Source organism: Hylobates moloch, unplaced genomic scaffold, assembly GCF_009828535.3.
Source record: "Hylobates moloch isolate HMO894 unplaced genomic scaffold, HMol_V3 SCAFFOLD_8, whole genome shotgun sequence".
NCBI lineage: Eukaryota > Metazoa > Chordata > Mammalia > Primates > Hylobatidae > Hylobates > Hylobates moloch.
Window position 1 is genome coordinate 56118177 of NW_026652283.1, and position 26492 is coordinate 56144668.

Genomic DNA, 26492 nt, shown 5'->3' on the forward strand with positions numbered 1-26492 from the left:
CTTTGCTGTGCAGAGGCTTTTTCATTTGATGTAATCCCACCTGCGTATTTGTGCTTTTGAATGCGTCTCCTTTTGGACCTGTATGAAATTTTTTTTTTTTTAGATATATAATCTAGGAACAGACTTGCTAGGTTGTGAAGTGTGTGCATGTGGTATGTGTAAGTAGTGCAAGGCTGTTTCCCCTGATAATGGCATTAGCCTGTATTACGATCAGCAATGCATGGGAATTCCAATATAACTAATTCCTTCCCCCAACACTTGGCATTATCCAGTTTTCTAATTCTTGCCAGTCTAATTGGTGTAGAGTGAAATCTTAATGTTGTTTTCATTTCCATTTTTTCTGACTATTGATGAGTTTGAGTGTCTCTTGATATGCTTCTCAGGTTTTGGATTTCCTCTTGTAGGAATTGTCTGTTTATATTAGTTGCCCATTTTTCTAATAGAGATGCTCTCCTCTTGATGTTAATTTGCAGTTCTTCCATATTCTAGATATTAATTCCTTGTAGTTTTAAACATTGAAAATAACTGTCTTCTAACTGACTTTGTGGTGTTTAATGTGCAGAAATATTAAATTTTGCTGCCATAAACTTCATTGAGTTACTGTTTTAGGATTAACACTTAAAATTTTTACTTAGGAAGTTCTACATTCCTACATTACAAAGATATTCTGGTATATTTCTTCTATGTGGTGTTAATTAGGGATTCAGTTATTTTTCTCTACTGAGTCAGTTTCTGCCAAAATGGTGAATTCTTTCCTCATTGATTTACCGTACTACTTTCTTATACGTTCTCCTATAATGTCATGGATCTCTGACATTTTCTTTGGTCTATATACCTGTTTTTATATTTATACCACAGGGAATTTTAAAAATCTATCATCTTCTAACAATATTTTGCAGAGCAAGTCTGTTCCATTTAGTCTTTTGTTTTAATCATGACTTTATCTATTGGTAATTTTTTTCATATACATGTTAGAGTATGCCTATCACGTTTCACAGGAATTTGACTTAAGATTTTCATTCAGTTGCCTTAATTTATGTATTAATTTATAGATAATCAACATCTTTAGACTATTAAATTCTTCTATCCAAAGGCATGGACCTTCTCAATTTATTTATGACATCTATATTATTCTCTTCTATGTTCTTTATTAGAGTTTTACATTTTCTTTACAGAGGTCTCATGTACTCTTGGTGAGGTTAACTTCTAGATACTTTGTAGTATCTAGTTTGTTGATACTGTGATTGGTATTTTTCTTTTTGCAAAATAACATTTTCTTGTTGAGTTTTGCTAGCACGGAGAAATTACTTTTATTTTTAAGATTGATCTTGTATCTGACAATTGTGTTGGTTCTTCTAGACAGATGATCATATCTACCTAGAAGACAATTTAATCACTGGCTTTCCAATCCTTATCTTTTTTTTCTTTTACTTCGCTTGTAACAGTGATCTCTTGTACTAAGTTAAAAATAGTAGTGAAGATGGAATGCATCATCCTTCATAGGTGTGAAACCTTATCAGCTGTTTCTTCTGTACCAATTGTTATTATTATATATTATGTAATTTATTTATATGCATTTTAACAATTTATATATAATTACTATATAATTTTTCTTTATCCTGAATGTAGTAAATTATGTCATTAGATTTTTGATACATTTCCTGATAACACCCCTTGAGCTTGTTACACATACCCACCCACACGTCATTGTCAATTCTATTTTCTACCATTTTGTTTAGTATATTTTCATCTAAATTAATAAGTGAAATGGCTCTAAAAATTCCCCTCTTATATTGTGTTTATCTGGTTTTAGAATCAAGATTATATTTTTCTCATAAAATAATCTTGGCAGCTTTCACCTCTTTTTCTATTTTTAGAAACAGTGTTTAAAATTGGAATTCATCATTCCTTGAAAATTTTATAGAACTCTCCCATAAACTATCTGGCTAGTTTTGGGGCAGGAAAGTCATTGAGTTTCCTTTCTAGCTCTTTTAAATATTTGTTGGTTTCTTTAAAGTCCCCAAATCTTTTTTTTATCTTTAAAAATTGTTTTAGGCTTTTATTTGTTTTATCAATGTTTTCAAATATATTAGTTAACAGCTGTTTCTTCTCTTAATTCCTTCCTTCCTTCCTCCCTTTCTTCCTTCCTTCCTTTCTTTATTGGAAGGGCATGTAATTTTTCTCTTGTGTGAAAATCAGTCTTGTCAGATGCCCTTATATTTTATTTTTAGTAGGAAGCAAACAAAACACCTCTTGAGTTGTTAACCTTCTGTTACTGTTGCTATGTTCTTTATTTCATTGATTTCTGCCCTTTCTGTTAATATTTCCCTACTTTCTATTTCTTTATGCTTGCTTTAAGAGTTTTACCCCAATTTATTTAGTTGCATGCTTAATTTATTTCTATCTTTTCCATTTCCTGATAATTTATTTAGAACTATATAACTTTTTCCTCTAGGCGTGGCTTTACTACTCTCCCATAGATTTTGTGGTATTTTAATTATTCAGTCCTGAATATTTCAAAATTTCCTCTATTATTTCCTGTTTAACCCAAGAACTGTTTAATAAAATGTGGTTTCATTTCCAAATATGCTATTTAAATTATCTTTTTATAGATAATTTCTAATTCTATTTGCTAATTGTTGAAGAACATAGTCTGTTTGATATTGTTCTTTAGTAATTTATTGAGATTGCTTTAATGATCCAATATGTGGTCTACTTTTGTTAATGAAGATGAGCTAAAAATTATATTCTCTATTTATTGGGGCATATTTACCATGTGTATTCTTTATATACTTGCTAGAGTTTGTTAATTATGTTATTTAGGATTTTGATATCTCTGCTATTTTTTTATGCTTGATACATTCATTTCTAATCTACCCAAACCAAGCATTTTTATTAATATCTTCCTGCAATTTAGATAACTGTTGCTGTGTATACTTGAAGCTATATTAGATGCAAATATGTTTATGTTGGCTCTACCATCTGTTTTTTTTGTTTCCGCTTTTATGAATAGGTGATGTTCTTATTTGTTCCTTTTCAGTTTTTTTAGCTTTAAAACCGATCTTAGGTATTAAGATCACTACCAAGCTTTCATTTGGTTCATGTTTCACTAGTATATCTTTTCAATCCTATTATTTCTAAACTTTCTCTGTGTTTTTAAGTATGCATCTTGTAATCAATATTGTTAGATTAAAATAATTAGAAAGTTTCTATCTTCTAATTAATGAGTTTGATTATTTTATATTCAAATTACTATTATGTTAGAACTTAGTTCTATTATCTCTTTTTATTTTTTTCCATTTACTATATTTTTCTTTTTAAAATTTTTTATTCCTGCTTTTCCTTGGATATATTCATATTTTTCTAATTCTAATATTAATTTTGTGGTGGTTGCCCTTAAGAGTCATATTTGTATTTATTTATGATTTTTAAAGTCAGCCTTTCTTCTTGCTTCTCTCCCTCCTGTCCTTCCTTCTTCCTCTCTTTTTCTAACTCTCTGTTCTAACAAAACAAATATACTGGCAAACTCTTCTCTCTCTTAGTATCTTCACTTCTCTACCTCTGATCATGTTGATTTTTCCTAGAATTTTAGTTTTTGATTATTATGGATTTTTTCCCTTTCTCTTGTCTTAGCTTTTCTATTCTTTTTTTTTTTTTGTCTTTTCTTTTTTTAAATTATAGTTTAAATTCTGAGATACATGTGCAGAACGTGAAGGTTTGTTACATATGTATACATGTGCCATGGTGGTTTCCTGCACCCATCAACCCGTCATCTAGATTTTAAGCCCTACAGGCATTAGGTATTTGTCCTAATGCTATCCCTCCCCTTGCCCCCGACACCCCCCCAGCAGGCTCTGGTATGTGATGTTCCCCTCCCTGTGTCCATGTGTTCTTATTGTTCAACTCTCACTTATGAATGAGAACATGTGGTGTTTGGTTTTCTGTTCCTGTGTTAGTTTGCTGAGAATGATGGTTTCCAGCTTCATCTGTGTCCCTGCAAAGGACATGAACTCATTCTTTTTTATGGTTGCATAGTTTTCCATGGTATATATTTGCCACAATTTCTTTATCCAGTCTATCGCTGATCTGCATTTGGGTTGGTTCCATGTCTTTGCTATTGTAAATAGTGCTGCAATAAACATACGTGTGCACGTGTCTTTATAGTAGAATGATTTATAATCCTTTGGGTATATATATATATATACCCAGTAATGGGATTGCTGGGTCAAATGGTATTTCTGGTTCTAGATCCTTGAGGAATTGCCACACTGTCTTCCACAATGGTTGAATTAATTGACACTTCTCAAACGCTTTCTCTTTTCATAAAAAAATCGTACTAGAATACTTTATCAACTTTGATTTCCATATCACTTGCAGTATCTCCTAGACTTATTTCTCTTACTATTTGAGTACTTCTTCCAAATGTGTCTTTGCTGTGGGTCTTTTTTATTTTTTATTTTGGCAAGCCCTCTAGGGCATTATATAAGTTAGAATATTTTATTATGTACTCACACTTAAATGACAATTTAATATATTTAATTCTAGGTTCAAAGTTCTTTCCGTTCAATGCTTTGAAAATACTACTTCACTGTCGTCTTTCTTCTAATGTTGCTGTTGAAAAGTCTAATGTCAATCTGATTCTTGTTCTTACTAAATGATTTCTTCATTCTAGAAGCTTTAAAATTTATTTTTTTTATCTGTTATGCCTACAGTTCTATATGTGGCATCAAGGTGTGTGTGTGTGTGTGTTTGTGTGTTTTATGCTTATCTCTTCTCTTTAATACTGCGTGGAGGTTCTTTTGATCTTAGGTTAATTAATAATTCTGAGAAGTTTCTGCCCATATTTTTTCACATCTTTCTCTTACTGTTTCTATCACATTTGAGGATTCCTGTTATCTGATGGTGGCACTTTTTTTTAATCCTCGTTACTCTCAGTTCTTAATTTTATATTTTCTATCTCTTTATTCTTTTCTGTGGTTTTTTCTTTTTTTTTTTTCCTGAGACAGGGTCTCACTCTGTCACCCAGGCTGGAGTGCTGAGTACAGTGATCGTAGCTCACTGCAGTCTTGAACTCCTGGGCTCAAGCAATCCTCCCACCACAGCCTCCTGAGTGCTGGGACTACAGGTGTGCACCAACACACTCAGCTAATTTTTAATTTTTAAAAATTTTTAGTAGAGTCAGGGGTGTCTCACTTTTGCCCTGGCTAGTCTCAAATGCCTGGCCTCAAGTGATCCTGCTACCTTGGCCTTCCACAATACTGGGAGTACAGTGAGATACTGAGCCCAGCCTCCTGTGGCATTCTTTTATCTTAACTTTTATTTTAAGTTCAGGTGTACAAGTGCACATTTGTTATATAGGTAAACTTGTGTCATGGGAGTTTGTTGTTGTACAGATTATCTGATCATGCAGGTATTTAGCCTAGTACCCATTAGTTATTTTTCCTGATCCTCTCCTTCCTTCCACCCTCCACTTTCTGAAAGACCCCAGTTTGTGTTTTCCTGTATGTCCATGTGTTCTCATAATTTAGGTCCCACTTATAGGTGAGAACATGTGGTATTTGGTTTTCTGTTCTGTGTTAGTTTGCTAAGGATAGTGGCCTCCAGCTCCATCCATGTCCTTGTAAAGGACATGATTTCATGCTTTTTAATGGCTGCATAGTATTCCATGGTATATCCGAACCACATTTTCTTTATACAGTCTATCATTGATTTCTTTATACAGTCTATCATTTAGGTTGATTCTATGTCTTTGCTATTGTGAATAGTGCTGCAGTGAACATATGCATGCATGTGTCTTTGTAATAGAATGGTTTATATTCCTTCAGGTATATACCCATTAATGGGATTGCTGAGTTGAATGGTATTTCTGTCTTTAGGTCTTTGAGGAATCTCCACACTGTCTTCTCCAATGGCTGAACTAATTTACAATCCCACCAACAATATATAAGCATTACTTTTTCTCCACAATTTCACCAGCATCTGTAGTTTTTAATAATAGCCATCTGACTGGTATTAGATGGTATCTCATTGTGGTTTTGATTTGCATTTCTCTAATGATCAGTGATGTTGAGCTTTTTTTCATATGCTTGTTGGCCCCATGTATGTCTTCTTTTGAAAAGCATCTCTTCATGTCCTTTGCCCACTTTTTGATGGGTTTGTTTTTTTTTCTTGTAAATTTGTTTAAATTCTTTGTAAATTCTGGATGTTAGACCTTTGTCAGATAGGTAGATTGCAAAAATTTTCTCCCATTATTTAGGTTGCCTGTTCACTCTGATGATTTCTTTTGCTGTGCAGAAACTATTTAGTTTAATTAGATTCCATTTGTCAATTTTAGCCTTTGTTGCATTGCTTTTGGCGTCTTCATCATGAAATCTTTGCCCATGCCTGTGAATGGTGTTCCCTAGGTTGTCTTCCAGGGTTTTCACAGTTTTGGGTTTTACATTTAGTTCTTTATCCATCTTGAGTTAATTTTTGTATATGGTGTAAAGAAGGGGTCCAGTTTCAGTCTTCTGCATATAGCTAGCCAGTTGTCCTTGCACCATTATTGAACAGGGAATCCTTTCCCCATTGCTTGTTTTTGTCAGGCTTGTTGAAGATCAGATAGCTGTAGGTGTGTGGTCTTATTTCTAGGTCCTCTATTCTGTTCCATTGGTCTGTGTGTCTGTTTTTGTATCGGTATCATGCTGTTTTGTTTACTGTAGCCCTGTAGTATAGTTTGAGGTAGGGTAGTGTGATGCTTCCAGCTTTGTGCTTTCTGCTTAATATTGCTTTGGCTATTTGGGCTCCTTTATAGTTCCATGTGAATTATAAAATAGTTTTCTCTAGTTCTGTGAAGAATGTCAATGGTAGTTAAATAGGAATAGCATTGAATCTATAATTTGCTTTGGGCATTATGGCCATTTTCACAATATTGATTCTTCCTATCTATGAGCATGGAATTTTTTTCGTGTCATCTATGATATTTTTGCACGATGTTTTGTAGATCTCCCTATAGAGCCCTTTCATCTCCCTTGTTAGCTTTATTCCTAGGTATTTTATTCTTTTGGTGGCAATTGTGCATGGGAGCTCATTCCTGGTTTGGCTCTCGGCTTGACTGTTGTTGGTGTATGGGAACGCTAGTGATTTTTGCACATTGATTTTGTATTCTGAGACTTTGATGAAGTTATTTATCAGCTTAAGAAGGTTTTCAGCTGAGTCTATGAAGTTTTCTAGATATAGGATCATGTCATCTGCAAACAGTGATAGTTTGACTTCCTCTCTATTTGGATGCCCTTTATTACTTTCTCTTGCCTGATTTCCCTGGCCAGAACTTCCAATACTATGTTGAATAGGAGTGGTGAGAGAGGGCATCCTTGGATTATGCCAGTTTTCAAGGGGAATGCTTTCAGCGTTTGCCCATTCAGTATGATATTGGCTGTGGCTTTGTCATATATGGCTGTTATTATTTTGAGGTATGTTCCTCAATACCCAATTTAATGAGAGTGTTTAACATGAAGGAGTGTTGAATTTTATAAAAAGGCTTTTTTGCTTCTATTTAGATAATCATGTGGTTTTTGTCTTTCGTTCTGTTTATGTGATGAATCACATTTATTGATCTGTTGAACACACTTGCATCCTGGAGATGAAGCCTACTTGATCGTGGTGAATTAGCTTTTTGATGTGCTGCTGGATTCAGTTTGCAAGTAGGGCTTTTTGAGAGAATTTCTTAGTCTTTATTTCTAATTTGATTGTTTTATTGTCCAAGAGACTGTTTGTTATGATTTCAGTTCTCTTATATTTGCTGTGGAGTGTTTTACTTCCGGTTATGTGATTGATTTTAGAGTAAGTGCCATGTTGTGTCAATGAGAAGAATGTATATTCTATTGTTTTTGAGTGGAGAGTTCTGTAGATATCTATCAGGTCCATTTGATCAGGTCATGAATATCTTTGTTAATTTTCTGTCTCAGAGATCTGTCTAATATTGTCAGTGGGGTGTTAAAATCTCTCACTGTTATTGTTTGGGAGTCTGTATCTTTGAAGGTCTTGAAAAACTTGCTTTATGAATCTGGGTACATATATATTTAGGATAGTTAGATCTTCTTGTTGAATTGAACCCTTTACCATTATGTAATGCCCTTGTCTCTTCTGATCTTGTTGGTTTAAAGTCTATTTTGTCAGAAACTAGGATTGCAACCCTTGCTTTTTTCTGTCCCCCATTTGCTTGGTAGATTTTCCTCCCTCCCTTTATTTTGAGTTTATGTGGGTCACTGCATGGGAGCTAGGTCTCTTGAAGACAGCATGTCAATGGGTCTTGGTTCTTTATCAAGCTTGCAACTCTGTGTCTTTTAATTGGGGCATTTAGCCCACCTACATTTAAGGTTAGTATTAATATATGTGATTTTGATCCTGCCTTCATGATGTTAGCTGGTTATTTTAAAGACTTTTTTTATGCAGTTGCTTTATAGTGTTACTGGTCTGTGTACTTCAGTGTGTTTTTGTAGTGGCTGGTAACAATTTTCCCTTTCCATATTTAGTGCTTCCTTCAGGGGCTCTTGCAAGGCATATCTTGTGGTAACAAATTCCCTCAGGATTTGCTTGTCAAAAAATCGTCTTATTTCTCCTTCACTTATGAAGCTCCATTTGGCCAGATATGAAATTCTGAGTTGGAATTTCTTTTCTTTAAGAATGTTGAATATTGGTCCCCAATCTCTTCTGGCTTGTAAGATTTCAGCTGAGAGGTCCTTTGTTAGTCTAATGGGCTTCCCTTTTTAGGTGACATGGCCTTTCTCTGTAGCTGCCTTTAAAATTTTTTCTTGCATTTCCACTTCTGAGAATCTGATGATTATGTGTCTTGGAGATGATCTTCTCATGGAGTATCTTACTGGGGTTCTCTCTCTGCATTTTCTGAATTTGAATGTTAGCCTCTCTAGCTAGGCTGGGGAAGTTCTCATGGATGATATCCTGAAATATGTTTTCCAAATTGGTTTTATTCTCCCCATCTCCTTCAGGTATACCAGTCACAGATTCAGTCTCTTTGGATAATCCCATATTTCTTGGAGGTTTTGTTCATTCTGTTTTATTCTTTTTTCTCTACTCTTATCTGTTTGTCTTATTTCAGAAAGGCAGTCTTCCACTCTGAGATTCTTTCCACTCTTGGTCTATTCTGTTATTAAAACTCGGGATTGCATTATAAAATTCTTGTCATCTCTTTTTCAGCTTTATTGGGTCAGTTACATTCTCTATACTGGCCATTTTGCCTGTCAGCTCTTGCAATGTTTTATCATAATTTTTACCTTCCTTGCACTGGGTTACAACACACTCCTTTAGCTCAGTGAACTTCATTTCTATTCATATTCTGAATTCTATTTCTGTCATTTCAGCCATCTCAGCCTCAGCCCAGTTCTGAACCCTTGCTGGAGAAGTGATATGGTCATTTGGAGGAAAGAGGGCACTCTGGCTTTTTGAGTTTTCAGTGTTCTTGTGCTGATTCTTTCTCATCTTTGTAGGCTTATCTGCCTTCAGTCTTTGAGGTTTCTAACCTTTGGATTTTTTTTAACAGTCTGGCCATTTTTCTGTCAGGCTACTGTGGTATGCCAGGGGTCTGCTCCAATCTCTAGTTGCCTCAGAATTATTTTTAGTACCTGGAGTAATCACCAATGAAGTCTGCAAAACAGGAAAGATGGCAGTCTGCCTCTTCCTCTGAGAGCTCCATCCCAAGGAGGTATGGACTTGTTTCTGGCCTGAAAACATCTTTAGGAGGTGGTTGATGACCCCAGGAGGTCCCACCTATCAGGAGGAATGAGATTGGGGACCCACGTATAAAAGTAGTCTGGCCAAGTTTTTGTATAGCAGCTTTGCTGTACTCAGGGTCCACTTCAGCCCCTGGTCACTTTGGATACTCTGAAGCCCAAAGGTTGGAACAGCTAAGTCACCCAAACAGCAAAGATGGTGGCCTGCCCCTCCTTCTGGGAGCTCTGTCCCAGGTAGGCCTGAAATCTCTGTGAGGTGAGAGAGGGCATCCTTGTCTTGCCAGTTTTCAAAGGGAGTGCTTCCAGCTTTTGCCCATTCAGTATGATATTGGCTATGGTTTTGTCATAAATAGCTCTTATTATTTTGAGATATATTCCATCAATACCTAGTTTGTTGAGAGTTTTTAGCATAAAGGTGTGTTGAATTTTATCGAAGACCTTTTCTGCCTCTATGGAGATAATCATGCAGTTTTAGTCATTGGTTCTGTTTATGTGATGGATTACATTTATTGATTTGTGTATGTGGAACCAGCCTTGCATCCTAGGGATGAAGCCGACTTGATCATGGTGGGTAAGCTTTCTGATGTGCTGCTGGATTCAGTTTGCCAGTATTTTATTGAGGATTTTCACATTGATGTTCATCAGGTATATTGGCCTGAAATTTTCTTTTTCTGTTGTGTCTCTGCTAGGTTTTGGTATCAGGATGATGCTGGCCTCACAAAATGAATTAGGGAGGAGTCCCTTTTTTTGTGTTGTTTGGAATAGTTTCAGAAGGAATGGTACCAGCTCCTCTTTCTACCTCTGGTAGAATTCGGCTGTGACTCCGTCTGGTCCTGGGCACTTTTTGGTTGGTTATTAATTACTGCCTCAATTTCAGAACTTGTTATTGCACTATTCAGGGATTTGACTTCTTCCTGGTTTAGTCTCAGGAAGGTGTATGTGGCCAGGAACTTATCCATTTCTTCTAGATTTTCTAGTTTATTTATGTAGAGGTGTTTATAGTATTCTCTGATGGTATTTTGTGTTTCTGTGGGATCAGTGGTGATCTCCCCTTTATCATTTTTTATTGTGTCTATTTTATTCTTCACCCTTTTCTTCTTTATTCGTATGGCTAGTGGCCTATCTATTTTGTTAATCTTTTCAAAAAACCAGCTCCTGGATTCATTGATTTATTTTTTTAAGGGTTTTCAGTGTCTCTAGCCCCTTCATTTCTGCTCTAATCTTAGTTATTTCTTGTCTTCTGCTAGCTTTTGAGTTTGTTTGCTCTTGTTTCTCTAGTTCTTTTGTGATTTTAGGGTGTCTGTTTTAGATCTTTTCTACTTTCTGATGTGGGCATTTAGTGCTATAAATTTCCCTCTACACACTTCTTTAGCTGTGTCCCAGAGATTCTGGTACATTGCATCTTTGTTCTCATTGGTTTCAAAGAACTTATTTCTGCCCTAATTTCATAATTTACACAGTAGTCATTCAGGAGCAGGTGCCCATCTCCATCTCTAGCTGGGTGACCTATGCAATAAATCTGAACCCCAACTTCCTTGTTTATGAAATGGGAATAAATCTACATACCTTGTAGGTTGTTGCTACAACCAATTGTGGTAAGGTGTGTAAATGCCCAGAACAGCGCAGGACACCTAAGAGGTGCTGATACCGTTATTTATCTTTCGTATTTCAAAGGAAAAATTACCGTAATCTCAAAACTAATATCAATAGCTGAAAGTTTTTTTCTGTTAAAAATTAGTATCAGCCTATGTATTTACTGATCTCCTATAAAATATTACAGCATATAGAAGACAGAAACTGGCACATATGTATGACATCTGAAGAATAATTAGTCTGTGTTATTATTTAAGTATTATGAATAAACATTTTTGGGGAGTCCAGATGTTTTGATATATTTAAAGCATAAGTGTCTTCAGACATGGAGCTTAAATTAGTCTTTCTCTTGGCCTTGAATCTTCCTTTATCCACTCAACAATGGTAAGGTAGGATATCCCCTTTTAAAATCCCTCCTAATGACATCTAATGATAGTTGAGATGTAAAGTTGAATGACTAAGCTACATGTTATTCATTTTCACAATCATTTTCTATGGAAGTTGTCTAGAGTAAGTGTATTCTACTTGTGTTGCCAAACGATTCTAACTGGTATAGGCATTCTGGCATTGTGTATTGGGTTTTGTAGCACAAAGTGTTTTGGGGTTTTATCACACAGGTTAGAATCCTCACTCAAACTCATTACAGTAACTCCTTGGAGGTTTTTCAGTAACAAGGTGCTAATCTAGTAATAACCACAACCATTTGTTGACTATTTACCCTGTTACAGATGTTTTATAAACATTAATTATTTTATCTTTTACAACAACCATGAAAGGTAGATGCATAATCTCAATAATTCAGATGGGGAAACTGAGGATCGGGGGCTTAAGGCACTCACCCAAAGTCAAGGAACTCATACACGACAGAGCTGGGATTGAAACCTGTCTATGCTGACTCTAGTACTTTTCTGCTTTCCACTGTTCCAACATGGCTTCAGAAATTTTAAATGAGGGGAAAACCCCATACACCCCTAAATCTCCCCTCATTTTATTTCATCTCATTATAAGGGGCTTGCTTATTCAACTTATCAAGGACACATACATGGCTAAAATGTCAGCATCCATCTAACTTATTTCACTGGAGATCCAAAATGATATTGAAACTCTGCTCTCCTGAGAGATGAAAAGTTGGTGGGTTATTGCATTTCTTGGTTTCTTGCTTAAAAATAATTAATTGTGTTCAGAGCTCCTCAGCTCTTTCTCTTGCCCTAGTGCTGAGGTAGTGAACTGGGTTGGGGGCTGGGGGAAGAAACAAGGCAAGGTAGGCAGGTCAGTTTTGCTTTTATTGACAGTGAAAGCAGTTAATAGTTTATGGAGAGCAAGCTCCCTTGCTAAACTTTGCTGCCAGTGTTGCTGCTGCGGTGAGATGATGTCTGGGGCCAACACTTTGTTGGAGGAGGGAGGATGATGGGGCAAATAATGACAAAGGGGCTCCCTCTTTCCTTTTATTATCCACAGTTTCAAAAAAGTGAATGCAAGAGAAAGAGACCATAATGGGGAAAATTCGACATCATAGCCTGGTGATCCCAGTGAGGCTGGTTCCTTCTGTCCCTGCCTCTTGCTTCTGCAGCAAATTAGGCTTATATGAGGCTCAGAATCTCCTAAGAACTGAGAAGTGCAGTACATTTTCCTGAAAGTCACGGTGACAGATGGGAATGTGGCCAAATACCCCACACCATTTGTTCATCATCTCTTTTAACAGGCTGCTGCTGTGCAAGGTTCTCAGCGGCCAACTCGTGCTAGCCAGCTCCCCAGCCTCTCTGACTTCCTTTAGGAGGCTGGCTATTTTGCCTTGCCTGACCTTGGGGTGGGGTGGAGGAGAGAATTTCAAAGAAGTGAATCAACTTCATCAGAAGGCCTGCTTAGTGTTTTATTTTGTGCTACATGTGCATAGTAAGCTCATTTCATTTCCACAGCAATTCTTTATTTAAAGGTAGGTATAATTTTCTCTATTTTATGGAATATATAACTGAGGTCCAGGAAGTTAAATAAATTCCCTAAGATCTACCACTAGGAAGTGGTAAAAGTAGGATTCTAACTCATGTTTTTCTCCTTGTGGTACTTCTGGTGACACTGATTCCTCTCAGCTGGGATGGTCTTCCAAGTTGAGAGGACAGCCCCCCCTACCCCCTAGAAACGTGAACAATAATGATTATGGTGAACAAGGATGGTGATCATCTCAGAAAGAATGAATGCTCCTTCACTGGAAGCTCTCGGATTTTGTTTGAATTTCATCTTGTCTGATTTACAGAAATTAATGAGCTACTAGATCTAGACCTGGTGTGTCTTGATAACATGACTTATTTTTAGTGCTTTAGCATTTAAAAGGATCTGTTATAATTTCATGCTTAAATAACACCAGATAAGGGCCTGTGTTCGTCTAGTATAATTGGAAGAAGCAATGGAAAAGGAAACAGTTGCTTCTAAACAAATGGCATGAATGCACCCCAGGAGAAATTTGAAGATAGAGAAACCTCCCAATAAAACAAACACCAGGGTTTTAATTATTCTCCTTGGAGAGCATTTCCCATAGGCCAGAGCTGGGCTTTAAGGACACAGAGACCTACATAAGGAGGCTGGAGATGTGTGTGGGGTGGCAGTGGGTGTTGGAAGCCAGGGGCAGGGTTGCCTCAGTGAAGAAGTGCAGCTGTCCATCAAAAAGCCTACTTAGGTTGCTTGAAAACAGTGGGGAAAACACAAGAGTGAACCTCCCTCCCTTCTTGGACTCTGGCAGGGCTGATTTGTGGACTTGTCCCTGTGGCTTTAACATCACCATCCTCAGGGCCTCTGAGACCACCTAAGTCACAGTACCCAAGGCAATGGGAAAAAGCTGGCTGAAATAACTAAAGCTGGGAGAGGTTAGAGACTATGATATAGTAAAACGACTGCTCTCCCAGATGTCTGGACCTCTGAATCACCCACAGGCCACTGAGCCTCTTTCCTTCCCTGCTCTCTCTAAAGGCTTCCCCGGCCTGGGAGCCTCTTCCTTCCCTCTCCTCTTCCCAGCAGTACCTATTGGCCCCGCCCCTCCCGTGGCCATGCCCCCTCTACACTCAGCCAGCACCCGGTGTCGCTCCCGCCAGCCCCTTTCTCCCATGGTAAAATTTTGCTCTCTTTGTACGTTTACATTTCTGCTGACTGCAAGGATCAGTTTAATTTCATGGGTGTCATTTCCTTCAAGAAATCTCTGTCTGAGCAGCGGCCCATCGAATCCCCGGTAAAACATATTTTCCTACGGTAATGATTTTATGGGCCCATAAGTCATGAATTTATTATGATCTCAGCCCTTGCTGCTGATTGCTGTAAAATGCAAAGTAATTAACAGCGAGCGGTAGCAGTTATTCCCACCTGGTAACGTGTTCCTTCGTTCGCTGATGGGTTTGATTAAAGTAATGACTGAAGAGTGAAGCCTGGCTGTAAAATATTAGCATGATTAATGCTGTATCCTAAATAAGAAACAAAACTAACGGGTATGGTCTGAGAAATTAAAAAAATACACACACTATCCTTCCTCTCCCCCCACTCCCATCTCCCTTAAGCAATTGTTATGGCTCATTTAAGGTGTGTCTTCCTTCGCATTAAATAATGTATGGATTCCAAGGCCAGAGGCTGGCTAGCAGAGCATATCACACAGTTCTCACAACGTTTAAAGTGCTGGTGTTAAGTTTTTTCCTTTTCTCTTCGATGTGCAGAATGGAGCTTGGATGGGGTTATTCTTTGAGCTAAAGCCTACAGAGCTGCTAAAAGGCTTTCTCCCACTCTACATGAGGCAGGGGTCTTTGGTTAGGGCTACCCCCAACCATAGAGATATGCTTGAAATTGATGAGTCTCAGTCACCTTTCCCAGCCTTAGGAATAATTTGTTTCTATTGTCACATTGGTCTGGGGATACACAACAACTCACACAATGCCTATTTTGATGCCCAAACACTTAACTGCCCTTTATGCTGGTGCTATGAGGAGGTCAAGCTTCTTGAAGCTCCACCTTCCCTGGAAGACCAGGTAGGAAGCTCAGCTGTGAGTTGGCTCCAAGGCAGTCCTGCTCATGGCATGCCAGTGTCTTCCCCTCTGAACTCTGAGAGCACTTCACACTCCAGAGAGCCAAGAGACCATAAACAGGCACTGTTCTCCTGGAGTATGTATGGGCAGGCAGTGGGGCGGGGAGTGGGCTGGAGGGCATGGCCTGCTTGCTGAGGAGGTCCTGGAGAGATAGGAGGGATCTGCTTCTGCCCTTCTCCAGTGGTCCTTAATTAAATTCACATTACATCTTTGTAGGTTGGAAGAGAGCAGCCAGAAGAAAGTCAGGATATGCAGGAAGCTATGTGCCAAGGGAGATCCCTCAAGTATTGGCTCTAGAAAGATTGTTTTGCCAAGGGTGAGATGACTGAGGCTGCAGGAAGACAAAAGTCCATTTGATTAACTCAATATTGCATACCTAGTATATGACAGTCACAGGAATACACTCTTCTAGTCTAGAAACATAATGCAAGGGGAAGATGATCAAAAAACCTCATTTGCAAGGGACAGGAATAAAGAGAAGTGGTACCTTGGAAAGGGACTTGTGGCCATGATATCCTCAGGGAGAGGTATGGACAAGTGGCTGAAGGGAGAATGCCACACTGACACTGCGGGAGGTTGAAGTGGCTCTTCTGCACATCTTGTGAATTTGGAAGGGAAAAGACCATTTCTTATGGGGACAAATGGGCATCATTTTTCTGATTCATAACCATGGAGACCAGGAAAAACAGTACTATAAATGTGCACCTCTCTCTGCTTCAGAAGAGCTCAAAGCATTTAAAAAATACAAGGTCCTTATGAAGAAAGAGGTGAGGGACAGGCATGCATGGCCCCATTTTAAAGATTCAGGGACCTAATTATGGAGAAAGAAGTGATTGGCCCAAAGCTGCTTTCAGTAAGGGGCAGACGCAAAGTCATACCCTGTGTCTTTCCTATTAACCAACTGCTAGCTGTTTGTTCAATGGGTTGTGCTTCACATGCCAAAGTTCTGGAGGCTACACTTCCAAACCAATGGAACACCTGGCTGTGTTGGGTCATCCACCAGCAGTGGCTATTATCATGACTGCTATCAATCCAAGAATATCACATGTGCCATGCTGGGACAGTACCAGGCAGAAAAGCACCAGGTTTCTCCTTATAGTAGACAGCTGTTTCCCAAATGGAAGGTACTCCTGCATTTTCCTAATCATGGGTGAAGCAGAGACAAAGTGAGGTTGTGTTTCAGGTGAGAGGAAATAGATCTATAAAAATACTTTTTATTCTTCTCTTCCCCTTCCTTCTCAATCACTTAATAAAAACACTTGTTGCATCATATCTCAGAAAAAATATAATGAACATGCACCTTTTTGCCTTTACTTCTCTGGCTCTTGCTCCTTATAAGGGGCAGATGAAGGAAAAGTTACTGGGATCGCAATGCTGGCACCAGGAAGATAAATGTGAAGCCCTCCCTCCCTCTGCCGCTGAGCAGGTCAAAAAATGATTGCATTAGGAGTGAAGGATTTATGTCTGCCGTGAGTCAGTCAGAGTGTTGGGGTAAATCAAGGCTGACATTTTTAGCATCTGGGAAAAAAAAGCAATTGCATTTTATGTCTACATTTTGCTCGGCTAATCAAGGTGCGGAAGAGGCACTCTGCCTGGGGAAACTTTCCCACTTTTCATTATTTAGGTAGAGTTTGGTTTTTCCCATAGAAACATGAAGGAAGGCTTCAGGTTAAAGAAAGGAAAAGGCCCTCCCTGTTAGTTCTGACTTGGAGAGATTTTAATTTGGTGGCAGGGGATCTGGGGAGGGACTGGACATGTGAGCTACCTGAACAGTCTTAGGGATAGCTCTGGAGCAAGGGGATGGATAACCACCTTTGCAATGAATTTTGTCTCTCCAATAGGCCTCTAGCAGGACCTAGGACATAACAGAAACATTAGGGGTGGGTGGGGAACTAGTTTGATGGTTTTGACTAAATTGACCAGCTACTAATTGATTACTAATCAGTCCTTTAACTGAAGCAACCAGTGAAATAACTACGCAGATTAGTTAAAACTGTTGACCCTGTTGATGCATATTGACATAGTTCAAGATCAAGCCACAGTTAATGTGTGCAAGGGGAAAAGACAGATGAACAAATTATCTAGCAATTTTTTTTAAGCCTTCCATTTCCAAGGTCAGTTTATCTAAGTGCTTTGCCTTAGTAAATGAAAATGTATTTGGATTTCAAAAGTGTTATATTTTGCACGAGGGACAAGATTCAGCAAATATTAATTTCATATGTTAACAGATAGTAATCATGGTAGCTAATGTTTTGGAGGGAGGGGGTTTACTATATAAAGTGCTTAACAACTTTATATATATGATCTCATTAAACCTCCATTGCTCCAGGAGCTAGTTATGATCCCCATTTATCAATGGGGAAACTGATGGTTAAAGGGCTTGACTAATAAACCCGAGGTTATATCCAGCTCTTCCTAGCTGGTAAAAGCTAGAGAAGTTTATTGAACCGAGGGAATTCTGCCTTCATAGCCTTCATCCTGAACTTCTATGCATGCTACTTCAGATTTGATCAAAGCAGCTATGCACATTCTAACAATTTTGGGAATAAGAGATTCAACAAAAACAGATTTCATGGATGTTTAGATTTTCTATTTGTGGGCTTGAAAAAGGTTAGGAGCCAGCCACAGGTCCTGCAACTAAGTACTTATGATGATAGTAATAGCTAAAATGTATTGCTCATTTGTCATGTGCCAGGCACTGTGTTAAACTCTTTATGTGTATTTACTCAGAGAAGTCCCACATAGCTCTAAACAAGTCAGCCTATTATGATCCTATGTTCCAGGTGAAAAAAATTGAGGCACCGAGAAGTTTAGATTCTTTTCCATGCATTTAGCTAACAAGTGACAGCCAGGATGGGACACCAGGCACATTGACATCAGAGCCGTCACATATACTCTTCTGGATAGCCCTCATGGTGCTTTGCCATGCTCATGGAATGTGTTTCTGGTGAGGCAATGGTGTTGGCAGTTGTTAGTTGTTTGCCTGCCTTCTTGTGTGTGTGTGTGTGCCCTCAAATAATTGCTTTGTGATGTCTGACTAAAGAGACTTCCAAGTTCTCTTTAAAAAAATTTAAATACTCTTCCTTTATTAGTACATACTGAATTTAAAAATAATGGAAAAGCAAAAAAAAAATATTGATTGGGAGGCCGAGGCAGGCCAATTACTTGAGTTCGGAGTTCGAGACCACCTTGGGCAACATGGTGAAACCCCATCTCCAGTAAAAATACAAAAATCAGCCGGACACGGTGGTGCACACCTGTAATCCCAGCTACTCGGGAGGCTGAGGCAGGAGAATCACTTGAACCCAGGAAGTGGAGGTTGCAGTGAGCCGAGATGGTACCACTGCACTCCAGCCTGGGCAACAGAGTGAGACTCCATCTCAAAAACAAAAACAAACAAACAAACAAAATACTATTTGAGATTTTAATTGGTGCTTTCTTGCCCAGGGCCCTAGGACTCCTAGAAGTCCTTTAAGGAGGTAGCGGAGACCTTAAAGAAATGTTCTGTATATCTAAAAACTGAACTGAAATGGATTTACTGATAATAAGGCTTCAGAGGGTAACTCAAACACCAAGTTCATGGAATTATATTAGCTCAGTGAGGTAATGCGGATTATTGCATACTGATTGTTCTTTGATGAATAAAGAAAGGGAAATGGAAAATTCTTTAATAAAGGTTGTCAATGAGAAAAAAACATTAAAAATAGGAAACCTTAGAGGAAAAAGAATAAAGGAGGTCCTTGGTGACAGAAAGCCTGGGAGCCCCTCTTGTTCTTTTTGTTCCCTGTCCCTTGGTTATTTGTTCAAAATGTTATCAAAATACCTTTCAAAGACCAGTGATGTAATTTATGTAAAGTGTTATGCAAATACTAGTTTTTGTTATTAATATTAACAGTAATAGTTATGATAATGATCTTGCTGTGGCACATGTGATTTCATTAACAATTGTATCAAGAACCTTAATTTTAAACATTTCATTTCCTAGGGTTAGATTTAACTTCTTCCCCAAACCCTGCATTAGCACAGTCGTGCCCTGACATGCCGTGTGCTCTGTGTATGTGTACATGCTTGTTTAAAGCGTCACACGTGTGTGCATGTGTGCAGTGCACGCGCACATAGCCCATAGTTTTGTGAGTTTTGTGTTGCTCTCACCCCCTCTGCCTTGTACAGCTGCACATTATAAGATTCTTTGTTCAGAAAACTTGTTTGAAAGGGCGATGAAGCATTTGGGTCGAGGTGTGGGTTTTTACTCCCACATTTTTTGCCAATAATTAGACAAACTTTACCACCAAATCTTCTTTTGCCTCTGTGGAGGATGAAGGGTCTGGGAGAAACTGGATTTGAAAATCTGATCTGGCTGTCACATTGTTCGGGGACTGTGCCTACACACACAAGTTGGTTTGAATGTCACAAAGAGGTTATAAACTTGTGTTTCCAGGTATGCCCCATCATACCTGGTGCCAAAAATGGATTTGACTTCATTCTTCCTTTTTAACTAGTTGTTTTGATGCACTTTGGAGACAGTCTGAATAATGCTATTAATTGGGCAGATATTAGCACATAATCAAATCACATCTGCTTTAAAAAAAAGTCAGAGCCCTCTTTATTAAAATAGCATAAAGTGTAAATTGATTCATAGCAACGTAGCTCTGTATTCCTGATTAAAAAAAAAAGTTATCAGTAGAATAAGATTGGTACCTGCTCTAATATTTGTTATCACCCCTTCTTAGTCTGCTTCTGTATATTTCCTTTCTCTTATTTCCTTTATCTTGTATCCGGCTGCTGCTTCAACCTGGCTCACACCACCAGCAAGCTGAGTGCCCTCATGAACACCCCAGTTCATTCTCAGTGTCTCTGTCTTACTCCAGAGCTCTCTTCTGCTTCTCTCCTTTGTGTAAAGCTGTCTTCCTTCTCTTGGTGCCTTGGGTCCTGCTGGTCTTTTTTTTTTTTTTTTTTAGCATCTAGAGCAGCAGGACATCCCTCTCTACCACCTGCATGTGTGCTTGAGCAGGCCATGTTCTAACCCACAGCAGCCCCCTGTCCACTCATGGTTGTGTTATATCTTCCTTGCTCTGAAGCTCATAATTACTAATTTTTACTTAGACTGGGCCTCTTCTATAACATCAGTTTTCACCGCCCGCCAAAGAATTTGCCAGTGACTTAAAAAAAAAAAAAGTTCTACCTTCCTCTTATGTCTATGATTCAGATTGAACAGGAAGGTTAAAGTAGCAGTGTGCCGTGGTTTCTCAGATAGCAGAAGTACAACCAGGGCCTCCAGTGGGGGCCACAGGCAGTCATTTACTGGGTCAGGCATTGAACTAGGTGGGACATGAGTTGATCTGAATTGATATTTTTCTCCAAGGCAGTCTCTGTAGATTTGAGGAGCTGGAACATACATGGAATTAAGTGGCGGCCGAAAGGATGTGACAAGTGAACTCTGCTGCCACTTTGCATCCTGGCCAAAAAGGAAAGGCTTTAGGTTTTGGAGTTTTACATGAGTCCAAATCTGGGTCTCCTGGCTTATTAGCCATGTGACTCCTGAGTCTCACTTTCCTAATCCCATAAAATGGGAATGATGATACCTGCTTCACAGGGTGTTACGAAGAATAAGTGAGACAGTGTGTTTAAAATGGCTAGCAGAGCACACAGCAGGTCTATGGTTGCAGCAGGTCTATGGTTGTAGCAGGTCTATGGTTGTAGCAGGTCTATGGTTGTAGCAGGTCTGTGGTTGTCATGTGTTGTGGTAGATCAAGAGAGGACATCCCTGGACTATGGAAACCTAAACATGTTAGCACAGTCATGCTGCAAAAAAATTCTGAACATCAATGAAAATTGATGAGCATAAAACTGCCGGAAACAGTTTCTAATGAAACTATAGTCCTTGCTATGCTGAGCCTTGCACTTCCTGGGGGTCATGGCTGCCCAGAGGACTTTGCTCATTAGGGGCAGTGAGGCAGGAGGGCTGGAGCTATACCAGATCAGTTTTTTAGCCTCAGGCAGCTCCTCTGGTGGAAAAAAGACATGACTCACGTCTTTAGAAGCTGGGAGAAGGAAACAGAAGATAAGACTCTAGAAGGAGTTGAGAGTCAGAAAGAGACTTAGAAGAACCCCAGAAGGGCAAGTACATACAAAATCAAGAGCAAAAGTCTGAAGATTGAAACATGAGAAAAAAGAAATGCAAATGTAGGAAGACTAGAAACAAGTTTCAAAAATAGCTGTACCTGTTGGAACTTTGGTTAAAATCAAGAAGGTAATAGGAATACTTGGAGAGTCTTACACTTAGCTTATGTTATCAGTTGCAGAGATACTGTGTGTGTGTGTGTGTGTGTGTGTGTGTACATGAGCACAAATGAATTCAACTGTGGTGATCTCTCCTCTTAACAAAGACTAGTTCCTTCAAACATGCCCAGGATCCCATTCTTTCTTAATACTGTGAAGTCTCCAATTTTCTCCTCTCTTCATCATCGTTAATCTCCCCCTTTCTTTACTGCATTATTCCTCACAGTTTGAACGCATGTGGTAGTATTTTCCAAGTTAAAATCAAAAAGCAAAACCTCCTCATGACTCCTTATCTCTCTCCAGCCAGTGCCTCAATTCTCTGCTACCCTTCAACATAAAACTTCTTCTAGAAGTTGTCAAATTGTGTTGCTTTTACTTTCTCATCTTCTCATTCATTCCTTAGTCCACTCTTTTGCCCTAAAAGTAGTAGCCCAAGGTCACTGACAATTTCATTGCACCATCCAAGGGCAACTTTCAGCCTTATCTTCCATAGCCTCTCAGCCACATTCTCTAAGGCTGAAGGCTATTATTCTCAGCATAGGCCTCCCTTGGCTTCTGTGGCTCCACACATTTCCTGACTGTCCTCTTCTCACCTGCAGTCTCCTTTGCTGGGTCCTCTGTGCTGGCTCTCTGAGTGTGGGTGTACTCTAGGGCTTAGTTCTGGGTCCTCTTCTCATCTCTCTGTACGCTTATTTCCTAGGTGACCTCCTCTATCCCCTGTGGCTTTAAGCACCATCTGTATGCTGATGACTTACCAGTTTATGTCTCCAGTCCAGAAATCTCCTTTGAGATTCAGACTCATATATATCTAACTGGCTACTTGACATCTCTACTTGGATATCTCATAGGCATCTCTAAAGAAACATGGAAAAATAGCATTTTCTCTTTTCCTCCCAAACCTGTTTCTTTCCTAGAATATGCTGTCTCCATAGATGATGGCACCATCAATGCAGTTGCTCAAGTCTAAAGCCCTCAGTTCACTGACAAAATCTGCCGCATCTATCACATTAATTCATTCATTTGTTCAATTAGCAGTTAGAGTTGATGTCCATTGTGTGTGGCAATTATGTTCTATAAAGTCACTGTGAACACTGATTTAGCGAATACTGAACCATTGCTCTTAGAGAAAACACAGGTTAGGTGCCTTCGAGCCTCTGGTTACAATGTTTTCATCAATTGACCGATACATTTTAGGTGTGTTTCCGTTTAAAGACACCTTCTTGAATACATATGTGTATATATAGTTGATTCCTTAATATTGAATTCACAGCCAACAGCGCTGGCTCACACTGGAATGAGGCTCACCTAACACACAAATTTTCTCCGTAAGTCACACCACAGCTTTCTTGCACTCACGAACACTACATAGCGCTTCAGCACTAGGACTGGGGGGCATTTTGTACAGCAAAACACCAACACAAAGCACAAAAATATGACCAAACGTGGCACTAACCAGGCAGCAAAAAGGACACTTGTTGAAAATATAAAACTAGAAACAAGAAGGCAAAATGTGCTCTTGTTTGACCTCAGCTGGGAACGTCCATGACTCAAACTCTTCACCTGTTTTTGCAAGTGCATTTCTGCAAACAATGGCAAAAGTGCCATAAGCACTGATTTTGGGGTTACAAGTAAATTTTAGGGAATAAGCAAATTCATAAATATGGAGTCTGTAAATAATGAGGAGCAACTATATTGCTATTTACACACCAAACACTGTACTAAGAACTGAAGATAAGTCTGCTAAGCAAAACACACATTGTTCCTTCCCTCACGGAATATACTAAGTCAGACTCCTGTGTATACTGTATTTTGAATCAGTCTGCTTTTTTCAAATTCTCCCCCAACTACCCTAATTCTTATGACCTATATTTGCCATTTGGGCAATTACCTATTAAATGATTTACTTCTAATCTTGCCCCCTTCTATTCATTCTCTAACTATGGGCAGACCAATTCCCTTAAACATGAACTGAATTGTGCCGTGGTCTGCTTTTTGTCCTTTAATGATTTGCTCCTCAAATATTTACTGTGGCAGCAGAGTCCTGTTGATCTCTGCAGCTTCATCTTGAACCACAGCCTCCTTTCACTCATGCTCCCACTACATGGGCATCCTTTCAGGTTCTTGTGTGTGCAAAGGCCTTTCCTGCCTCTCAGCCTTTCTACATGCTGTTCCATAGGGCTGTGCCTAGAGTACTCCATAAATTTCTGTTCGTCCTCAGATCTAGTATAAGCTCTATCCCCTTAGAAAAACCTCCCCCTGAACACCAAGGCCTGCCTTGTTATTCTCTATACAAACACACCTTGTTTGTTTCTTTTATTACACACTTAATATTTTATAACATACTTACATTTAATATTTTCTTTATGGTTTACTGTGTCATCCCTCACTAGACTTTTAATTCCAGGAGAGTAGAGACCGTGTTAGTTTTGTTTACCACTCGTTTCTCAGTATCCAGTACAGTGCCTGGTACACAATAAGCATGTAATTAATATTTAGTAAATGAATGAATTCATGAATTATTAAATAATTTCCTTAGAGTATCAAAGGGTCCCCATATACCAGCTTGTCAGCTAAAGTAGAAAAGCTCCAATATTGTCTTCATCCAATTTTCTTTTGCTGTTTCTAGTAATTCTAGAGAACTTTATTCCGGTTCTTATTCTGGATTTCTAATTTAGCATTTTCATTAGGTCTAGGAATCCACTCTAAGAAGCAGAGCCATAGCAACCTATTTTCTTGTCAGGTTCCCAGATTCACTGCCCCATCATGGGCTTTATAAGGTATTCTTGAGGCTCTCCTAGTCAGTCAGTGCCATTGAAGCCTACTCCCAGACAACCCCACATCCTTGCACAGTCAGCAATATAGCTGGCTTACATTAAGCCCTTTTACGGGTGAGTGAGCAGTCATGTGGATCAAATCTTTCGAAGAATCACCTGAACCTAAGTTGCCCTTTCAATCATTTGTAGCTCAGGCCATTGGCCTTGAAATACTCTGAGCTGCACAAAAGAGAACTGGAAACAATAGCCAGAAAGTTCAGAAAGTCCTGTTTGGACCCAGTATATGAAAGAACTTTTTAATAGTCATCTGATTGAAGACAAATGGACTACTTGAGCAGGTAGTAAACCCCAGTCCTCAAAGGGGTTGGAAAGCCATTGTCTGGAATGCTGGAGAGAGTATTATTATAGTTGATGAGCTGATGGTCTCAGAGTTTTTCAGACTGTGACCTGTGGACTAACTGCATCAAAATCATCTGGAGATGCTTGCAGGGCAGTGGGATTAGTTGTGGTGGCCCTAGCATGCTTGTTGAAAACCATTTCTTAGTTTACACCCCAGCCTTAGATATAGATGGTATGGGGGATGCAGGGTGGAGAATCTCTGAAGCTTTAGAATTCTGACATAGATAGTCTCTAAGGTGGTTTTATGCCTTCATATTTTGGTCTTGTGATCTCATAATTATTTATTAGTCAACAAATGTTTTTGAAAACTATCAGTCAATGTTTTTGACTTTGGAGATTTTGATGAATTAATTTCATGTGTCAATTGGCTAGGCTATGGTACCTAACTACTTATTGAAATACTAATCTAAGTATTCTCATGAAAGTATTTTGTATATATAGCTAATATCTATGATCAGCTTACTTCAAGTAAAGGAGATTATACTTGATAACTTTGTTTATCAATTGACAATCTTAAGAGCAAAAACAGGTTTTCCAGAGAAGAAATTCTGCTTCAAAACTACAGCTTGAAACTTCTACTTGAGTTTTCATTCTGTTAATTTGTCCCACAGATTTCCAATTTGCCAGTCTTCACCATTGCATGAGCTAATTCCTTAAAATAAAACTCACATATATATATATATATATAAATAAGTTTATTTTACATATGTATGTGGTATATATGATAGTATATGATAGATATTATATATGTGTATGTATGTGTATGCCCACACACTCACATATTTCTCTGGAGAACCCTAACTAATCAACAGATACAGCAGAGAACAAAACTAAGTCATCTGATCTCATTTTAGGTTCCACAGAGTGCTGAGTATTATTTTTTCAGTCTTTTTACATTTATTAAAACTGTTGAGATCCAGCATATGGTCTATCTTGATGAAAATATCATGTACACCTGAAAAATGTATATTCTACAGTTGTAGTTTAAGGTGGTTGAAAGTATGGTTTGGATCACCTATGTCTTTACTGATTTTTGTCTAAGCGTTCTATAAATTTTTGGAAGATGGGTGCTAAAATCTCCTACTATGATTGCAGAATTGTCTGTTTCTTTTAATTCTGTAAATGTTTGCTTTATTTGGTTGTAGCTTATTATTAGGCACATGCCACATTGATGATTGTTATGTCTTCTTGATAAGTTGATTCATTTATCATTTTGAAGTGTCCTTCTTTAATGTTACTTTCTATCTTGAAAGCTTATTTTATCTGATATGAAAATATCCCTGGCCACCTTATTTTTTAGTTTGCCTAGTATATATATTTCCATTAATTTACTTTTATCTGTTAATTTATTTTTAAAGTGCATCTCTTGTAGGCAGCATGTAGTTGAGTCTTGCTTTTAAATTTATTCTTACAATCTGACTTTTTTTGGAGTGTTTAGTTCATTAATGTTTAATGTAATTATTGATATTTTTGGATTTTCATCTGCCATTTTATTTGATTTTTTTGCACACTTTATTGTTCCTTTATTTCTCCTTTCCTGTCTCCTTTTAGACTAAATAATTTTTACAATTCTACTTTATTAAATTACTTTTTTTGCATTTTTAGTGGTTATTCTAAGGACTGCAATATACATCCTTCACTTTTCATAGTCAACAAGGAGT

General features: G+C 38.3%; 1 long non-coding RNA gene across 1 annotated transcript; it reads right to left on the minus strand.

Moving 5' to 3' along the window:
• Positions 1-15169: 15169 nt before the first annotated feature.
• LOC116472291 (uncharacterized) lies at positions 15170-25057 on the minus strand. The gene is made up of 4 exons (XR_004249062.1): positions 24218-25057; positions 24006-24121; positions 16358-16519; positions 15170-15710 (listed from the first exon to the last, which is right to left on the minus strand). It is a non-coding gene; the product is annotated as an uncharacterized LOC116472291 (long non-coding RNA).
• Positions 25058-26492: the final 1435 nt, after the last annotated feature.